Below are 20,601 nucleotides of genomic sequence, written 5' to 3'. Positions count from 1 at the left end.
AGGCGTGCACCCACCCTCTGAGACAGTGGGGCTCATCTATTGGGAGCTCACCAAGGACAGCTGGACTGGGACTGAAAAAGCATGGGATAAAACCACACTCTCTGAACATGGAGGACAATGAGGGCTGCTGAGAACCCAAGGACAATGGCACGGGGTTTTGATCCTACTTAATGTGCTGGCTTTGTGGAAGCCTAGCCAGTTTGGATGTTCACCTTCCTTGATATGGACGGAGGGGGGAGGACCTAGGACTTACCACAGGGCAGGGAACCCGGACTGCTCTGTGGACTGGAGAGGTAGGGGGAGAGGAGTGGGGGGAGGGGGAGAAGGGTGGGAGGAGGGGGAGAAGGGTGGGAGGATGGGGTGGGAAATGGGAGGCTGGGAGAAGCTGGAAACTTGTTTTTTGTTTATGTTTTTTTTCTACTTTTCTTAATATAAAAATTTGTATCAGAAAAAAAAACAAAAAAAAAACTTTGTTCTTGGAGAATATCAACAAGATCAACAAACCCCTATCCAAACTAATGACAGAGAGAGAACACACAAATAAATAAGATAAGAAATGAAAAGGGGGACATAACTACAGACACAGAGAAAATTCAGAGAATCATTAGGTCTTACCTAATGTGACTGTATGCCACCAAACTGGAAAATACAAAAGAAATGGACATTTTTTAAAATTAGTACCATATACCAAGCTAAACGAAGACCAGGTGAACAATCTAAATAGACCTGTTATTCGTGAAGAATTAGAAGTTGTAATCAAAAACCTCCCTACCAAAAAAAGCCCAGGACCAGATGGTTTCAATGTGGAATTCTACCAGAACCTCCAAGAAGACCGAATACCTATACTCCTTAATGTATTTCACAATATAGAAACAGAAGAGTCATTGCCAAATTCCTTTTATGAAGCTACAGTCACTCTGATACCAAAACCGCACAAAGACTCAACCAAGAAAGAGAATTACAGGCCAATCTCACTCATGAACATCGACGCAAAAATCCCCACAAAATACTGGCAAACCGAATCCAAGAACACATTCGAAAAATTATCCATTATGATCAAGTACGCTTCATCCCAGAGATGCAGGGCTGATTCAACATACGCAAATCTATCAATGTAATTCATCATATAAATAAACTGAAAGAAATAAACCATATGATCATTGGATTAGATGCTGAAAAAGCATTTGACAAAATTCAACATCCCTTTATGATAAAAGTCTTGGAAAATAGGGATACAAGGGTCATACCTAATATAATAAAAGCTATTTACAGCAAGCCGACAGCTAACATCAAATTAAACAGAGAAAAACTCAAAGCCATCCTACTAAAATCAAGACCATGACAAGGCTTCTACTCTCTCCATACCTCTTCAATGTAGTTCTTGAAGTTCTAGCAATAGCAATAAGACAACATAAGGGGATGAAGGGGATTCGTATTGGAAAGGAAGAAATTAAGCTTTCGTTATTTGCAGATGATATGATAGTATACATATGCGACCACAAAAACTCAACGAAAGAACTCCTACAGCTGATAAACACCTTTAGTAATGTGGCAGAATGCAAGATCAACTCCAAAAAAATCAGTTGCCTTCCTATACTCTAAGGATAAGGAAGCAGAGAGGGAAATCAGAGAAGCATCACCTTTCACTATAGCCATAAACAGCATAAAATATCTTCGGGTAACTCTAACCAAGGAAGTGAAAGACCTATTTGACAAGAACTTTAAGGCATTGAAGAAAGAAACTGAGGAGTATACCAGAAAATGGAAGGACCTCACTTGCTCTTGGATTGGGAGGATCAACATAGTAAAAATGGCAATTCTACCAAAGGCAATTTATAGACTCAATGTGAAAGACCCCAGTGGTGGGCAGTCTTTCAGGCTGAGGAGACCCTCCCAAGGAGCAGCGAGTCACTCTTCGGATGCAAATAGCAAGAGGCTTTATTAAGTACTTAAGTACACAGGTACCTGGGGCGACTTAGTCTTTCGGAAGACAAGCGCGCCTGCAGACTGGGGGAAGGTCTTTTTATAGGAAAGAGGGCAGCAGAAGCAGATTACAGAAGCAAATGCATCGTTAGTGGTCAGTTGGAATGGGGCAAGGGGCACAGGTGGTTTTTCCTTTCCCAGCACAGATGTATGGGAACAGACATCCTGTTAATTGATGTCCTGTCCTAATCTATGGATATAAAGATCCTGTTTTGCAGCCAGGGACCCTGACCTTACTCTGCACTTACAGTCGTTCGTCAAAAGCTTTGTGAAATGACGTTACAGCAGATAAGCTGGGATCTTTCATAGGGGGAGTTGTCTTCTTCTGTGAATTACTGACATTCTAAGTTGGGCACATGTGCTGACTATGCAAACGGGAGGTTCTCATTAGAGCAGGCCAGCTGCGGGTTCCTTATCGCTTGGGGCCAGGTGGCTGACCGGCTGACCGCAGATATCTCGCCTGGCTTCTCCGCCCTTGTTTTCAAGTCGAACTTCCCTGCTCTAATTACTTGCGTTGCTCCAAAGTTTAAGCCTTGCAAAATGGCATTACTGCTGCTTAGTGAGTGGGGGTCTTTCAAATGCAATCCCCAAAATAGTCTTATAAAATAAAGGATTGTCTGGAGGCATTACCATCCCTGACTTCAATCTCTATTACAGAGCTACAGTAATGAAAACAGCTTGGTATTGGCATAAAAACAGAGAAGTTGACCAATGGAATCGAATAGAAGACCCTAACTTTAACCCACAAACCTATGAACACCTGATTTTCGATAAAGGAGCTAAAAGTATGCAATGGCAAAAAGAGAGCGTCTTCAACAAATTGTGCTGGCATAACTGGATGTCAATCTGTAGAAGAATGAAAATAGATCTATATCTATCACCATGCAACAAACTCAAGTCCAAATGGATTAAAGACCTCAATATCAGTCAGAACACACTGAACCTGATAGAAGAGAAAGTGGGAAATACCCTACAACACATGGGCACAGGAGATCGCTTCCTAGGTATAACCCCAGAAGCACAGACATTAAGGGCCTCATTGAATAAATGGGACCTCCTGAGACTGAGAATCTTCTGTAAAGCAAAGGACACTGTCACTAAGACAAAAAGGCAACGCACTGACTGGGAGAAGATCTTCACCAACCCCGCAAAACTGACAAATGTCTGATCTCCAAAATATATAAAGAACTCAAGAAACTAGACCGTAAAAGGCTAATCAACCCAATTATAAAATGGGCCTATGAGCTGAACAGAGAATTCTCATCAGAAGAAGTTCAAATGGCCAAAAGACACTTAAGGTCATGCTCAACTTCCTTAGCGATCAGGGAAATGCAAATCAAGACAACTTTGATATTTCATCTTACACCTGTCAGAATAGCTAAAATAAAAAACACCAATGATAGCCTTTGCTGGAGAGGTTGTGGAGAAAGGGGTACACACAACCATTGCTGGTGGGAATGCAAACTTGTGCATCCACTTTGGAAAGCAGTGTGGAAGTTTCTCGGGAAATTCGGGATCCACCTACCCCTGGACCCAGCAATACCACTCTTGGGAATATACCCAAGAGAGGCCCTATCATACAACAAAAGTATATGCTCAACTATGTTCATAGCAGCATTGTTTGTAATAGCCAGAACCTGGAAACAACCTAGATGCCCTTCAGTGGAAGAATGGATGAAGAAAGTATGGACTGTATACATATTAGAGTATTACTCAGCAGTAAAACACAAGGACTTTTTGAATTTTGAGTACAAATGGATGGAAATAGAAAACACTATCCTGAGTGAGGTAAGCCAGACCCAAAAAGCGGAACATGGGAAATACTCACTCATATTTGGTTTCTAGCCATAAATAAAGGACATTGAGCCTATAATTCACGATCCTAGAGAAGCTAAATAAGAAGGTGAATTCAAAGACAAACATATAGGCATCCTCCTGAATATTAACCTTCATCAGGCGATGAAAGGAGACAGAGACAGAGACCCACATTGGAGCACCTGACTGAAATCTCAACGCCCAAATCAGCAGCAGAAGGAGAGAGAGCACGAGCAAGGAACTCAGGACCGCGAGGGGTGCACCCACACACTGAGACAATGGGGATGTTCTATCAGGAACCCACTAAAGCCAGCTGGCCTGGGTCTGAAAAAGCCTGGGATAAAACCAGACTCGCTTAACATAGCGGACAATGAGGACTACTGAGAACTCAAGAACAATGGCAATCGGTTTTTGATTCTACTCTACGTACTGGCTTTGGAGGAGCCTAGGCAGTTTGGATGCTCACCTTACTAGACCTGGATGGAGGTGGGTGGTCCTTGGACTTCCCACAGGTCAGGGAACCCTGATTGCTCTTCGAGCTGATGAGCGAGGGGGACTTGATCGGGGGAAGGGGAGGGAAATGTATGGGGGCGGTGAGGAGGAGGCAGAAATCTTTAATAAATAAATAAATTAAATAAAATTATCCATTATGATCAAGTAGGCTTCATTCCAGAGATGCAGGGCTGGTTCAACATACGAAAATCTATCAATGTAATCCATCATATAAATAAACTGAAAGAAAAAAAACATATGATCATTTCATTAGATGGTGAAAAAGCTTTTGACAAAATTCAACATCCCTTTATGATAAAAGTCTTGGAAAATAGGGATACAGGGTCATACCTAATATAATAAAAGCTATATACAGCAAACCGACAGCTAACATCAAACTAAAAGGAGAGAAACTCAAAGCCATCCCACTACAATCAGGAACATGACAAGGATTTCCATTGTCTCCATACCTTTTTAATATAGCTCTTGAAGTTTTAGGACACTGTCACCAAGTCAAAAAGGCAACCTACTGACTGGGAGACGATCTTCACCAACCCCGCAACAGACAAAGGTCTGATCTCCAAAATATATAGAGAACTCAGGAAACTAGACTTTAAAATGCTAATTAACCCAATTAAAAAATGGGGCACTGAACTGAACAGAGAATTCTCAGCATAAAATATCTTCGGGTAACTCTGACCAAGGAAATGAAAATCTATTTGACAAGAACTTTAAGTCTTTGAAGAAAGAAATTTAAGAGGACGTCAGAAAATGGAAGCATCTCCCTTGTTCTTGAATTGGGAGGATCAACATTGTAAAAATGGCAATTCTACCAAAAGCAATCTATAGATTCAATGCAATCCCCATCAAAATCCCATCAAAATGTCCCCAGTTAGTTCCTTGGCCAGCTGAGGATAGGGAACCTGAAATGACCCTATCCTATAGTAATACTGACGAATATCTTGCATATCACCATACAACCTTCATCTGGTGATGGATGGAGATAGAGACAGAGACCCACACTTGAGCACTGGACTGAGCTCCCAAGGTCCCAATAAGGAGCAGAAGGAGGGAGAACATGAGCAAAGAAGTCGGGACCACGAAGGGTGCACCCACCCACTGAGACAGTGGAGCTGATCTATTGGGAGTTCACCAAGGCCAGCTGGACTGTGACTGAAAAAGCATGGGATAAAACTGGACTCTCTGAACATGGCGAACTATGAGGGCTGATGAGAAACCAAGGACAATGGCACGGGGTTTTGAACCTAGGTAATGTGCTGGCTTTTTGGGAGCCTAGCCAGTTTGGATGTTCACCTTCCTAGTAATGGACGGAGAGGGGAGGACCTAGGACTTACCACAGGGCAGGGAACCCTGACTGTTCTTTGGACTGGAGAGGGAGGCGGAGAGGAGTGGAGGGAGGGGGAGAAGGTGGGAGGAGCGGGAGAAGGGTGGGAGGAAGGGGGAGGGAAATGGAAAGCTGGGAGGAGGTGGAAACTTGTTTTTTTCCCTCCTTTTCTCAATAAAAAATGGAAAAAAAAAGAAACAAAAATTCAAGGTTAATAAAGCATTATGTAATGTAAAAAAAAATTATCCATTATGATCAAGTAGGCTTCATCCATGAGATGCAGGGCTGGTTCAACATACAAAAATCTATCAATGTAATCCATCATATAAATAAACTGAAAGAAAAAAAACATATGATCATTTCATTAGATGGTGAAAAAGCTTTTGAAAAATTCAACATCCCTTTATGATAAAAGTCTTGGAGAATAGGGATACAAGAGTCATACCTAATATAATAAAAGCTATTTACGGCAAACCGACAGCTAACATTAAACTAAAAGTAGAGAAACTCAAAGCTATCCCGCTAAAATCAGGAACACTACAAGGATGTCCTCTCTCTCGGTACCTTTTTAATATAGCGCTTGAAGTTTTAGAAATAGCAATAAGTCAACATAAGGGGATCAAGCGGATTCGAATTGGAAAGGAAGAGGTTAAACTTTCATTATTTGCAGATAATATAATAGCATATATAAGCGCTCCCAAAAACTCCACCAAAGAACTCTTACAGCAGATAAACACTTTTAGTAATGTGGCAGGATACAAGCTCAACTCCAAAAAATCAGTCGCCCTCCTATACACAAAGGATATGGAAGCAGAGAGGGAAATCAGAGAGGCATCACCTTTCACGATAGCTACAAACAGCATAAAATATCTTGGGGTAACACTAACCAAGGAAGTGAAAGGTCTATTTGACAATTACTTTAAGGAATTGAAGAAAGAAATTGAAGAGGATACCAGAAAATGGAAGGTTCCCCCTTGCTCTTGGATTGGGAGGATCAACATAGTATAAATGGCAATTCTACCAAAGGCAATTTATAGATTCAATGCAATCCCCATCAAGGTCCCATCAAAATTCTTCACAGATCTTGAGAGGACAATAATCAACTTTATATGGAAAAACAAAAAACCCTGGATAGCCAACACAATCTTATACCATAAAGGAACTTCTGGAGGCATTACCATCCCTGACTTCAAATCTATTACAGTGATACAGTAATGAAAACATTGTAGTATTGGCATAAAAACAGAGAAGTCGACCAATGGATTTGTATAGAAGACCCGGATTTCAACCCATAAACCTATGAACACCTTATTTTCGATAAAGGAGCTTAAAGTATACAATGGAAGAAAGAACGCATCTTCAACAAATGGTGCTGTCACAACTGGATGTCAACCTGTAGAAGAATGAGAATAGACCCATATCTATCACCATGCACAAAACTCAAGTCCAAATGGATCAAAGACCTCAATATCAATCTGAGCACACTGAACCTGATAGAAGAGAAAGTGGGAAGTACCCTACAACAGATGGGCACAGGAGATCGCTTCCTAGGTATAACCCCAGCAGCACAGACATTAAGGGCAACATTGAATAAATGGGACCTACTTAAACTGAGAAGCTTCTGTAAAGCAAAGGACACTGTCACTAAGACAAAAAGGCAACCCACTGCCTGGGAGACGATCTTTACCAACCCCGCAACAGACAAAGGTCTGATCTCCAAAATATATAAAGAACTCAAGAAACTAGACTTTAAAATGCTAATTAACCCAATTAAAAAATGGGGCACTGATCTATACAGAAAATTCTCAACAGAAGAATTTCAAATGGCCAAAAGACACTTAAGGTCATGCTCAACCTCCTTAGCAATCAGGGAAATGCAAATCAAGACAACTTTGAGATATCATCTTACACCTGTCAGAATGGCTAAAATCAAAAACAACAATGATAACCTTTGCTGGAGAGGTTGTGGAGGAAGGGGTACACTCATCCATTGCTGGTGGGCATGCAAACTTGTGCAACCATATTGGAAATCAGTGTTCCGGTTTCTCCGGAAATTCGGGATCCACCTACCCCTGGACCCAGCAATGCCACTCTTGGGAATATACCCAAGAGATGCCCTATCATATGACAAGTGCATTTGTTCAACTATGTTCATAGCAGCGTTACTTGTAATAGCCAGAACCTGGAAACAGCCTAGATGTCCTTCAATGGTAGAATGGATGAAGAAAGTGTGGAATATATACACATTAGAGTACTACTCAGCGATAAAAAACAATGACTTCTCAAATTTTGCATGCAAGTGGATGGAAATAGAAAACACTATCCTGAGTGAGGTAACCCAGACCCAAAAAGATGAACATGGGATGTACTCACTCATAATTGGTTTCTAGGCATAAATCAAGGTCAGTGAGTCTATAATTTGATATCCTAAAGAAGCTAAATAAGAAGGTGAACCCAAAGAAAAGCATATAGCTATCCTCCTGGTTATGGGAAGTAGACAAGATTGCCGGGCAAAAAATTGGGATCTTGGGGGTAGGGTGGGAGGAAGGTAAGCGGAGATGTTGAGAGCAAAGTGAGAAGGGGAGGATGGGGGAACTTGGGGTAAAAGGATGATTGGGATAAAGGAATGTTGGATAGGGGAGCAGGGAAGCACATATCTTAATTAAGGGAGCCATCTTAGGGTTGGCAAGAGACATGAACCTAAATGGGCTCCCTGGTGCCCAGGGCGATATCCTCAGTTAGTTCCTGGGGCAACTGAGGATAGGGAACCTGAAATGACCCCATCCTATAGCGCTTCTGATGAATATCTTGCATATCACCATAGAATCTTCATCTGGCGATGGATGGAGATAGAGACACAGACCCACACTGGAGCACTGGACTGAGTTCCCTATGTCCCAATGAGGAGCAGAAGGAGGGAGAACATGAGCAGAGAAGTCAGGACCACAAGGGGTGCACCCTCCCATGGAGACAGTGGAGCTGATCTATTGGAAGCTCACCAAGGCCAGCTGGACTGTGACTGAAAAAGCATGGGATAAAACCGGACTCTCTGAATATGGTGGACAATGAGGGCTGATGAGAAGCCAAGGACAATGACACTGGGTTTTGATCCTACTTCATGTTCTGGCTTTGTGGGAGCCTAGTCAGTTTGGATGTTCACCTTCCTAGACCAGGATGGAGGGTGGCGGACTTTGGACTTTCCACAGGGCAGGGAACCCTGACTACTCTTCAGACTGGAGAGGGAGGGGGAGAGAAGTGGGAGGGGGGAAGGAAGTGGGAGGCTGGGAGGAGGCGGAAATTTTCAAAAAAAATAATAACTGAATAGTATAATTTTGTAGCCTTTAACTCAGTAATTAACATTCTTTTCTAAAGTTTTTATATTTTACTCATTTTGTCAGCATACAAGGAAATGAGTTTTACTACAGCAGTTTCAATCATATGCCTTTATTGATTTATATTGTGTGTGTGTAATGGGAATAGCTATTGTTGCCTAAGTGACTACCCAGTTCATTTCTTGGCATGAACAAACAAGTGGATGAGCAGGAAAGACAGTAGAAAACAAAATTATTAGCTTTATCCATCCAAGCTCGGAGCAGGAATTCAGTTTACCAGATGTTAACAAGGATGCTTTCTAGGACCCCTGGGTCCATTCCTTTCCAGTATTGGTCCTGTCTAACTATCCACCTATTAGTATTCAGGCATGTGTACTGGCCTGGGCTTGGGGTAAATGTCCTCAGCTGTAGGCCATCAGAGTTTCTTCTGTGTACATTCACTACATTCCCTTCTAAAAGGACCATGCCAACCTCCTAACTCTCTCTTTCTCTCTTTGTCTTCATCTGTCCATCTGTCCCTCTCTCTGTGTCTCGGGCCCTCTTTCTTCTCTTCTGTCTGCTAATCCTGTCCCCAGGAGCCGGGCTCCCCCTCTCCCCACCCCATTTTCCCATTCACTTTCCTCCAATTAAAAAAAAAAAAAACCTCTACCTGAGCTTGTCACATGGCATCTTTCTCGCACAAGCCACTTTTTAAAAAATTACAGCACACCTGTGTGCCTTCATGCTTTTTCTCCTGGCAGGATCTTTTGGGAACAAGAAGACACTATCTGAGGGAGCCTGTCTTTGTTTACCCTGCCTACTTACGTTCCTCTAACCCCACCTTGTGTGTGTGTGTATGTGTGTGTGTATGGGTATGTGTGTGTGTGTGCACATACCCATGAGCATACCAGCATGTGTGTGTGTTATTGGCATGAATGTGTAGTGTGTTTTTCTATATGTAGGTGCACATGTGAATGGGTATATGTTTGTGTGTGTGTATGTGCATGTAGAGACCCCATGTTGATGTTGGTTGTCTTTGAAGACTCTACACATTTTTTTTACTGAAACATAATTTGACTTTTCTAGCTAGTTAGCATGTCCCTTGTGATCTCTTGTCTCTAACTCTCTAAAGTACAGATGAGCAGCCACACTTACCATTTATTTGGGTACTGCTGATTTGAACTCTTGTTCATATGTGTGGCAACTGCTTTATCCACTGAACTATCTCCTAGCACTCATTATTTTTAATGCTATTAAAATTGATTTTATTTACTTCATTTCTTTCTCAGCATGTTCTTTGTTGACATATAGAAAAGCTTCTGATGTTGATTTTGTATCCTGCTACTTTGCTGAAAATGTCTACATGTGAGTTTTCTACGGAAGACTTTAAAGGATAGATTATATTATCTATAAATAGGGAAAAATTGACTTCTTCCTTTCCTGTTTGTATACCTGGTGGAATGTAAACTGGTGCCAACTGTATAAATCAGCACATAGGTTTTCAAAAATAAAAATAGAATTATTATAAGACCTAACTAAAATACTTCCAGACAAATACTCAAAAGACCCTAAGTCTTACTTCTGACATACTTGCAATTCAGGTTTATTGCCAAAATTTTCACAATACTTAAATGGAACCATTCCTTTCCATTATGAGATGGATAGATAAAACGTAACATATATATGTACCCAATGGAATTTTATTCCACCAGAAAGATTGTTGAAATCATGGCATTTGGAGGGAAATGGATAGAATTGAAGGTTCTTAGGTGAAGAGGTACAGAGTTGGAGAGATTAGAGGTTTTTTTTCTCATTTGTGGAATTGAGACTTAATTTTTATATATTAGTATACATATTGTGGTTATACCGTGTAGGACATAAAACTAGAAAATGAATAATGAGAGGAGAAAAGAGATCTACAGGGATAAAATTAAGAAGTGTAATAGAATACATATGACATGAAGGGGTGCTTACTAGTTACTGTTTTATTACTGAGATAAAACACATTAACCAAGGCACTTGGGGAATGGAGAAGTTATTTGTCTTATGGTTCCAGAGAGAAATGATTCCATCAAGGTAGGAAATTATAGCAGCAATCAGCAAACATGGTACCTGGAATAGGAGCTGAGAGCTCACATCTCAAACCACAAGTAAGAGATTGAGAGAGTGAACTTGAAATGGTGTGAGTTTTTCAGCTTTCAAAACAGCATACCCCTAGGGGCATAATTTCTTTAGGAAGGTCATGCCTCCTAAAACAACCCCAAACAACCAAAAACTAGTGACAAAGTATTGAAATGCCTGAGACTATAGGAGACATGTCACTCCCTCATATCACGACAGGATGACTATTGAGGGAAGCACTGAACCAGTAGGAGGGAGTCATAGGATCTAGGATGTCACTACAGGAGGAAGAACAACATGGAAAAATGAGTAGAATGAGGCTCACATAATGACAGATTCTGATTGTTCTTCTTGCAGGCAAATAAAAGTTTTAAAGAATATTTTATTTGAATTTAATAAATAAATCCCAACTCACATTTCCCCTAGAGCATTGGTATAATTTATATTATATACATTATGCAACATTCCTATTATTAAACATGCAGGAACAGCCTAGGTGTATATTGTATACTTAAAGAAATTCAGATACAGAGAGGGGTATTGTGGGAGCTCCTTCTGCTACTTCAGTCAATAGCCTTTAAGATACCAGCCCGCTTTCCCATGGTCTTTTTTGCTTTAAAAAGCACCTGTAGCTGTGAGCTCTCTCTGTCTCTCTTGCTTCGGACTCCCCTTCTGGCTACTAGACTTCCTTCCTGGTCGTGCAGAGGGCTGTTGTCTACGATGGTGATCTGTAAGTTTTTCCTTTAAATAAATAATCCTTTTAGTAATCATGATCCCAAACTGGTGTGGGATTGTTTTGTGACTTATGCCTCAAGGGTATAGTCATTAAATTTAAGATCTGGCTCACTGTTAGGTTGAGAACCAGAGAGAAAGCAATGGAAATATTTCTGAGTAGGGCATTTCAAGAAACTTGTGTAAATAGTAAAAGAGAAAATGTGGCCTATCCGTGCAACTGTGATAAATGTGTTCAATAGGGAATATTCATTAGTAAAGAACAGAAAGTAGAGAACAGAAAACTGTATGGAAGAGTTGCTAATTGTCATATATACATTCATATGTACCGTGCGACTATATATAAGGAAAAATGATTCTGTAACAAAATGTAAAGACAGTGAGAAAGGAGAAGCCTGAAGAAGTCTTCCATAGAAACAGATATACTAGGAGAATAACAAAACAGGAACATATAACAACATTTAGGCTAGATATTAATAAGTTTTTTTAAGCTTACTCTAATTCTGTAAAGATTTGAAAAGGCAAAGACTGAAGGCTTTCTAAATACAACATTTAGAATTGTTTGGGTGAATTTCAAAAGCACGAGCTTAGTGTGTGGTTTTGGGCAGAGCCAACTCATGTTGTGCTTGGTCTGCATGTGTCAGGACATAAAGCGAATGCACACAATATTAATAATTTTGTCTAGAAATCAAAGGAAACTTACAACATCTAAGTGCAATGTGGCCTCCAATATTATCCTGCCTTAAAATAGAAATCTGAAAATTGATACACAGAGTTTGTGTATTGTGCCTATCATTTCTGAGGTCAAACTAAAGAAATGCAATTTATAATGAGTAGTATTTTTAAGTTAGGATTTCTTAGAATGCACACATCTATCAATCAAGGTATATACTGTGATCATTCTCTATGCCAAGCACACTGATTATATATTATGGACCTATAGGTGTACAAGAGAGTGACCTCACCCTCATAGAACTGAAAGTTTGTTTGTATTGAGTTTATTATTGGAAGTCTTGGCATACAAATTAATTGTATTCACCATAAATCCCAACGTACTGAGCCCTAAGTTTTGGTCTCACTGGAACAGATAAATACAAGTCTAATATAGACTGCTTGAAAAGGTTTGGAAAATAGCACTGTGCTTGTCTATTTACTTTCTTTGAATATTGGTCCTTTATTATAATATTTATTTATTCTTTTCTCATGTATTACATCCTGACTGCAGATTTTTCTCCCTCCACTCCTCCTAGTCCCTCCCCACTATCTTTCCTCTCCCTCAGACCCACTGCTCCTCTGCATCCCTTTAGTAGTGAGTATGCCTCCCAGGAATGTCAATCAAAGATGACATAACAAGATAAAAAAGATTATGCATACCCTTGGCAACCGGCAACCACGTGTTCTGGTTCATGTCATTTAAGAGCTATGCTTGCAAGGGAGATTTAAAAACGACTCAGAAAAGAGCGAACCACGCGGGCAGAGACTACACTGGCCTGTTGAGTTTAAATCCACGGGGGGAGGCAGACGATAGGGTACGTGGGGACTTGAAGTCAATCTGAGGTGTCTAAAAGAAAAATATAAAGAACTGCAGCAAGAAAAGCCAGTGTGAGATAATTTATATTAAACTGCTGGCTCCACGCAGAAGACAGGCCACAAGGTCGCCGGAAGGCACAGGCCGTGGCTGAGGAAGGGAGGGCTTGCGCCAAGCCTAACTCGCGGCCGGCAGCCAAGCAGGGGAAGGAAAGGTCCTAAAATTGGGCGCCAGGTAAAGGCGTAAGTCACAAACAATGCCACACCAGTTTGGTATTATGATTAATAGGGTGGTATTTATTTAAAGGGGAAAAAAACTTACAGATCACCGTCCCAGACAACAGCCCTCTGCGCAACCAGGAAGGGAGTCTAGTTGCCAGCGGAGCAGGAAGTGAAGAGAGAGGAGAGGGAAGTGGCCGCTTTTTTAAAGAGAGAGAGACCAAGCCCCAATGGGCTGGTATCTCAGTGGCTATAGGCTGGAGGAGCGGAAGGACCTCCCGCAACACAATACAATACCTTGTATTTGTCCTTACTGTGTACTGTAACATGAGGGCTGGCTTGTTGTGGTTTATATCCTGCCCAGTTCCCCACAGCTGGCAAGCCCCAAAGAAAATCACACAGAGATCTCCATAAGTTATAAAACTAATTGGCCCATTAGCTCAGGCTTCTTGTTAACTCTTGTAGCTTATATTAACCCATTATTCTTATCTATGTTAGCCATATGGCTTGGTACCTTTAGCAGCGGGGCAGCTCACATATTGCTTCTTCAGAGTCTGGGCAGGAGTGGAGGGAAGAGCTTCCTTCTTTCCAGAATCCTCCTGTTCTCATCACCATACCTCTACTTCCTGTCTGGTTGACCTACCTATACTTCCTATCTGGCCAATCAGCATTTATTTAAAAGATGATTGACAGAATACAGACAATTATCCCACACCATTTCCCCCTCTTTTTTTTAAACACAGGAAAATATCCATAGTCCATATTTTGGGATTGTAGGCATAGTATTCCAGGCTACTTCCCACTGGTTGGGGGCACTGATAATCTTATGGGGACCTAAAGAAAATTTAGAGTTATGATCAAGTCCATCCTGTGAGGCTTGATCATTTCAGGCAGCATCTTGAATCTTTTCCTGATATAGAACTCAGACATCTGGGCCAACTGTTCCCACCGGAGATTTCTCAGGTGGTCTTCCTTGATTGAACCTGATTTTTCTTAACTCAGAATGAATCCACAGCCTCTCATTTCCTGTGGAAACAAAAACAAAATCTCTTCTCCAAAGTAACATACCTTTTGACTTCAATTTTGAAGTCAAAGTATTTTCAAAATACCTATCTTGTATTAATTCAGCAGCATTTATAAGCAAATATCTTTTAGCAGCTTGTGTTCCTTCTTCAGCATTCAAACAATTCAAAGAGAACATAATAACATATAGTATCAAGATTCTCTGTCTATTTTCCAACTTTGTGTGGCTTTATTTTAGACTCTATTTCTTTTATTTTTACTTTTACTTTTTGAGGCAGGCTCTCTGTATATCTTTGTCCTGGAATAACTCTGTAGACCAGGCTGTCCTTGAACTCACAGAGATCTGTCTGTCCCTGCCTCCCAGGCATTGGGATTAAGGTGTGTACCACCAAATCCTGCTACGCTCTTTCTTTTTTATTTGTAAGGACTTTAACCTTTAGCCTGCATATATTTTTAACACACTGTGAACCATTTAGAGGTTTTCGTCATCTTTGAATCTCTCTTTTTCTGACCATATGAGTTTTTGACCACATGAGTTTTTATGGAGAGGTTAAAGCTGTGGCTTTGACATCTGGATCCAGCCGATTTCTTAGCTTTCTAAGATTTCACCCTCATGGCGGAGGTACCAGCCAGAGCCTTGTTCACTGCCCGAACTCTATGGCATTTCAAGTCCCTGCCAGCAAGCAAGTGCAGCATTCTTCTCACAGACCACACTCAAATCCTCCATAAGAAGGATTTGAAGAAGTTAGCCAATAAGAAGTTAGAGCTAATGAGCCAAGCAATGTTTTAATGAATACAAATTCTGTATGGTTATTTTGGGGCTAAGCTAGCTGGACAGCCGGGAAAGACACCAGGTCCTCCTCCAACATAAACCTATGGCAAATTTTCAGTTATATTAATACTCATAAATAATATTCACAATTAACTTTAAGTATCTGTTATATTCTCAGTGAGAAGGAGGAGAAAAGTAAAGATCTAATAAATGAGGAAGGTTTGATAAAGGTCACAGATAGCTCTCCTAATTCACTGATTTGTTTAAGAATTGGTATGATCTTGGATGAAATATTTTTTCATTCTTGAACCACATTTGTGGGGTGAGTTTTAAAGCACAGCCTCTGGTGGTTTTATTTACCATATATTTGCTCTGTAAGTTTTCTAGAAAGATAAAATGACGTTAATAGGCATGTAAAGAAGTATTTAATTCTCTTCATATATATTAAACAAATGTCACTGAGAAGGGTTTATTTAAGGAATTAGGATAAATGCCTATATCATGGAAATGAAAATCTGTCAGAATTATAGGATAAATATCTTTTTAGAGCAGAGGATAATGAGGAATTCAATATAAGTACTGTACCTATAGTTCACAGTTTAATAGAATAACAAATCAAAAGGTAGTTTCTGATGGAGGAAGGTCATTGGTTAAAAAAATAGAAACTGCTTGGCTGGCCCTCATAGGTTAGAACATAGGTGGGTGGAGTAAGCAGAACAGAATGCTGGGAGGAAGAGGAAGTGAGCAGAGACTCGACAGCTCTTCTCTTGGGGGCAGACGCCTCAGAGAGACGCCATGCCCCACTCCCGGGCAGACACACGCGATGAAGCTCTGACCCAGGATGGACGTAGGCTAGAATCTTCCCGGTAAGCGCACCTAGCTGTGCTACATAGAATATTAGAAATGGGCTAGTCCAGGTGCGAGAGTTAGCCTAGAAGAGGCTAGATAGAAATGGGCCAAGCAGTGTTTAAAAGAATACAGTGTCCGTGTAATTATTTCGGGGTATGAGCTAGCCAGGCGGCTGGGGTGCTGGGGACGCAGCCCCGCCGCTCTTATCACTACAAGTTTCAACACAGTAAAATTTATTGAAATATATACAAGATATTATGAGATCTCGAATGTAATCAAAGAAAGATGAATGAGAAAAAAACACGAACATGCGGTCTAAAGGACAAGTTGAAACCATCTGATAAAATGTGAACAATTAGATTATATATGGGATAGATAAGTGATAAGTACATTGATTCCTCAATAACTAAGGAATAAAGGATCTTTTGATGGATATAATCTTGTTAACTAGATTAGATTGAAAGACTTCTGGGATACCAGTATGTCACACTTCTGGATGTGATGAAGAGATTATTTCTTGGGATATCTAGCATGTGGGATAACATAGTCTCCTGAATGTGTTTGGTACTTTCTAAAAGGTTCAGTGTCATTTATGAATGAACAGGAAAATAGTAGAAGCCAGCCACTGTTTACAACTTAACAATCACATCAAGTAATTATATCTATTGCTATTATTATCATCCAAGGACATTATATTTCAGCTTTTATATTCTGGAAACACAGATTCACACTTGCTTTCTCAAAAGGAACTTCCAAGCTTTCTTCTTTGGACAGGGTAGGTCATGGGTCCCTATTTCCCATAGGCTTTCACTTTTGTGGATTGAAAACTACCAGGATTGATCATTTGATATTGGATCACCAATTGGTCTGCTCTACACTTAGAATTACTATTTCTCCTACTTGGAACGTTCCTTAGTTTCCTGTAATTTTTTTGAAAGATGGAGGTCTCATGGGAATATTGGAAGATCTTATTGTTTTCCATGTTCACTTCATGTTTAGCAAATGGCCAGCCCTGAAAACATATGCACAAATAATAATATATAGACTGATCAGGTTACATTCATGTATTTAAGAATATACACATATATACACGAGTGCAATAACAATTAATGAAAAAAGAGGCCATGTGTTTGAATAAGAGTAAGTAAAGGTCTATTCGAGGGTTTGGAGGTAGCAAAACTATGGATAAAATGCTGTAATAATATAATATCTAAGAAGCAAAAAAAGACTGGTCCTCCAGTCTACGGAGAGATAAATCTTTTTCTTGATTACCTAATCTCAAATCATGAAAAGATCCCATTCAATAAATCATCTTTGATAATTTTTCCACTGCAATTTTATGGTGTTGGGTAAAATTGGATTTATATATTTTAAAATTTGTAACAGGATTATTTTCTTGTATCTCAACATGAAATAATTAATATAAAATAAATAAAAATAAGCAAATTGTAGCAGAGACTGCTCTTTTTTTCCCAGTTGCCCAGACATGAACAATCACACAAAAATATGTTAATTACAACACTGCTTGGCCAACAGCTTAGGTGCATTCCTACCTAGTTCTTATATATCTTAAATTAACCCATTTCTATTAATCTATGTATTACTATAAGGCTGTGGCCTACTAGTAAGGTTTTAGTGTCTTTCTCCTTCAGCAGCTTCATTGCATCTCCCTAACTCTATCCACTCTCTCTTTGTATCTCTGTTTGGATTTTCTACCTGACTTTACTCTGTTAATTCATTGGCCAAAACAGCTTTTCTTCATTAACCAATAAAAACGACACAGATATAGAAGGACATCTCACATCATCACCTGTTTTCTATCTAAATCAAAAGGAAGACTTTAAATATAACATAGTAGAATTACACATAAAAAACAATTATCAAGAAAGAAGTACAGTTACAATATTTAATCTATTTGTATCTGGGAAGTTTCATATCTAACTTATCTTTTATCATAATTCAGAAAAACTGTAACTACCTATCTTCAACCCCATCAAAGATTCTAGAAGGATACAATAGTACCTAAGTAATTAGAAAGTGCATTATAAGCAACTTCCAAAACTCTAGAATTTAGAGAGACATTTAGTTGCCTGGAAAGTCACCAAAAGTTTGTCTGTAACATTGGTCCATCCATTTTCAGTCTACAGGCCCATAGTATCCGGATGACATTTTCATGAAAGAAGAAATTTGAAAGACTATTTTGTCTATATTGACAGTTTGTCAGTCATCTTCTGTGTCCTGTGGAATGTCTGGCCGACTCTTTCATGAAGCAGGAACTCTAAAGGACCATCCCATCTTTTGGAAAGTTCAGTAGTCACTTTTCTGTAGGTCCTGCATGTGAAGTTCATACAGCATTCTATTAAGCAATCCAGGCAAGAACAGCTTCTTTGACTAATGGATAGCCCTGTTACCTTGAAGGCAAATTCCATAATGAGTTTCTTCAATGCCCATCAACCTCTCTGAAGTAATTGGTGCTGCCAGAAGCAGATAACTTTCATTGTTGAGGAAGATCTAAGTTCTTAAAATATTTTAAATGCCATATTCTGTAGGTGTTTGAAAGGTTGGAAGAATGCATATTCATCTGAAATATATCTGTGTACATCCAGAAAGCCTAAATGACATGACTACAGTTTGACTATTATAGATGACTATCTATTAATCCATAATTTTAAATTATACATTACATTTTTAAGTAAGTTGTATAAGCATAATACCTTAAACAAGATTATATATATCTATATCTATATCTATATCTATATCTATATATATATATATTTGTAACAAAGTTGACCCTAAATTTGTATCAATAAACCAAAGTCCATACCAATAAAAAGTATTTATTCCTATATTGCATCCTCTTTATTTTTTTGGAAATTTATTGTGAACATTAACCATTTATAAACAACCATTTAAAAATGAAAATAAATATTTATAAACAATCATTTTGTGAATTTTGGTTTTGCTTTCTCCAAACTGCTTCCTGCTGTTTGTTGTACAAAGTATTTTTAGGGTTCATGGATACTGTTTTGGAGGTTCTTATTCTATCAATCCACATTAGTTTTGAAGGAATCCAAAGATTCCCATCCTCTGTGGAAACAAAACCAGAACCTCTTTTCCAAATAACATAGGGAGTTTCTGACCCCGCGGCGCCAGCCCGGGACAGGGAACTCAGGGGTTCCTCAGCCCCCTATCCTTCTTGGGCTCTCTGCAGGGCCTCTAATCCCTGCATGCATCCCACCAAGCATGCATCCAGAACCCTCCCCACTTCGGCCCCACTGGCCTCTTTCGGCACATAACATCACCCAGCACAGCCTGTCTGGGCACTGGGTCTGAATCCTCGGGGCACCCAAGCGGGTGGGAGTTCCTTTGTTTCTATGGCCTACCTGCACCAAGCAGGGTAGGTGCTTTGTTTGCGAGCTGCACAACCAGCATGGAGACCTGATCTCTCGGCGCCAGGAGAGCCAACATTGGGGTGAGTTTCTGAACACGCGGCACCATCCCGGGACAGGGAACTCAGGGGTTCCTCAGCCCCTATCCTTCTTGGGCTCTCTGCAGGGCCTCTACTCCCTGCATGCTGCCTCTTTCTTCCTATCCCACCCAGCTTGCATCCAGAACCCTCCCCACTTCGGCCCCACCGCCCTCTTTCGGCACATAACTCACCAAGCCCAGCCTGTATGAGCACTGGGTCCTAATCCTCAGGGCACCCAAGCGGGCAGGAGTTCCTTTGTTTCTATGGCCTGCCTGCACCAAGCAAGGCAGGCACTTTGTTTACGAGATACCCAACCAGCACAGAGACCTGATCTGGGTGCCAGGAGAGCCAGCATTGGGGAGAGCCATCATTGGGCATGGAGATCTGATCTCGGCACCAGGAGAGCCATCACTGGGGAGAGCCATCACTGGGAAGGTACATCAGTAGGCAAGGAGACCTGATCTGGTAAAAGAAGATCCATAAGGGAGCATTTGGAAGAAGAGATGGGCAGACGCCAAGGCAAGAATTTGCCCACCAAGCTGAAAAGCAACATGAAACCACCAGAAACCAGAGACCTCACAACGGGAGGACATGAACACCTTATTCAAGAAGAAGTAGAAAAGATTGACTTCATGAAAGTGATTGATGCCCTTAAACAGCATGTAAAAAACACCCTTATAGAAATGGATGAGAAATATAACAGAAAGTTTGAAGAACTGAATAAATCAGTGAATGATACCCTAGAAAACCAAGGAAAAACAATCAAACAGATAATGGAAACAGTTCAAGACTTGAAAACTGAAATGGAGGCAAAGAAGAAAACACAAACAGAGGGCTGGCTGGACATGGAAAATTTAAGTAAACAAACAGAGTCTACAGAAACAAGCATAACCAACAGAATACAAGAGTTAGAAGAAATAATCTCAGATTCTGAAGATACCAT

At 40.2% G+C, this 20,601-nt stretch overlaps 1 long non-coding RNA gene across 2 annotated transcripts in view; it reads left to right on the top strand.

Moving 5' to 3' along the window:
- Positions 1-18,898, top strand: part of LOC121441055 — a 79,750-nt gene extending 60,852 nt beyond the window's left edge. For both annotated transcript variants that reach the window (XR_005973426.1, XR_005973425.1), the window contains one exon: positions 18,330-18,898. This is a non-coding gene — a long non-coding RNA (uncharacterized LOC121441055). The remainder of the gene's footprint in view (positions 1-18,329) is intronic.
- The last annotated feature ends 1,703 nt before the right edge of the window (positions 18,899-20,601 follow it).

Source organism: Microtus oregoni, unplaced genomic scaffold (assembly GCF_018167655.1).
Source record: "Microtus oregoni isolate MIOR12 unplaced genomic scaffold, Mior012 000073F_001, whole genome shotgun sequence".
In the NCBI taxonomy this organism is placed as follows: Eukaryota; Metazoa; Chordata; class Mammalia; order Rodentia; family Cricetidae; genus Microtus; species Microtus oregoni.
Note: the sequence above shows the minus strand (reverse complement) of the source record. Positions and strands in the feature narration are given on the sequence as shown.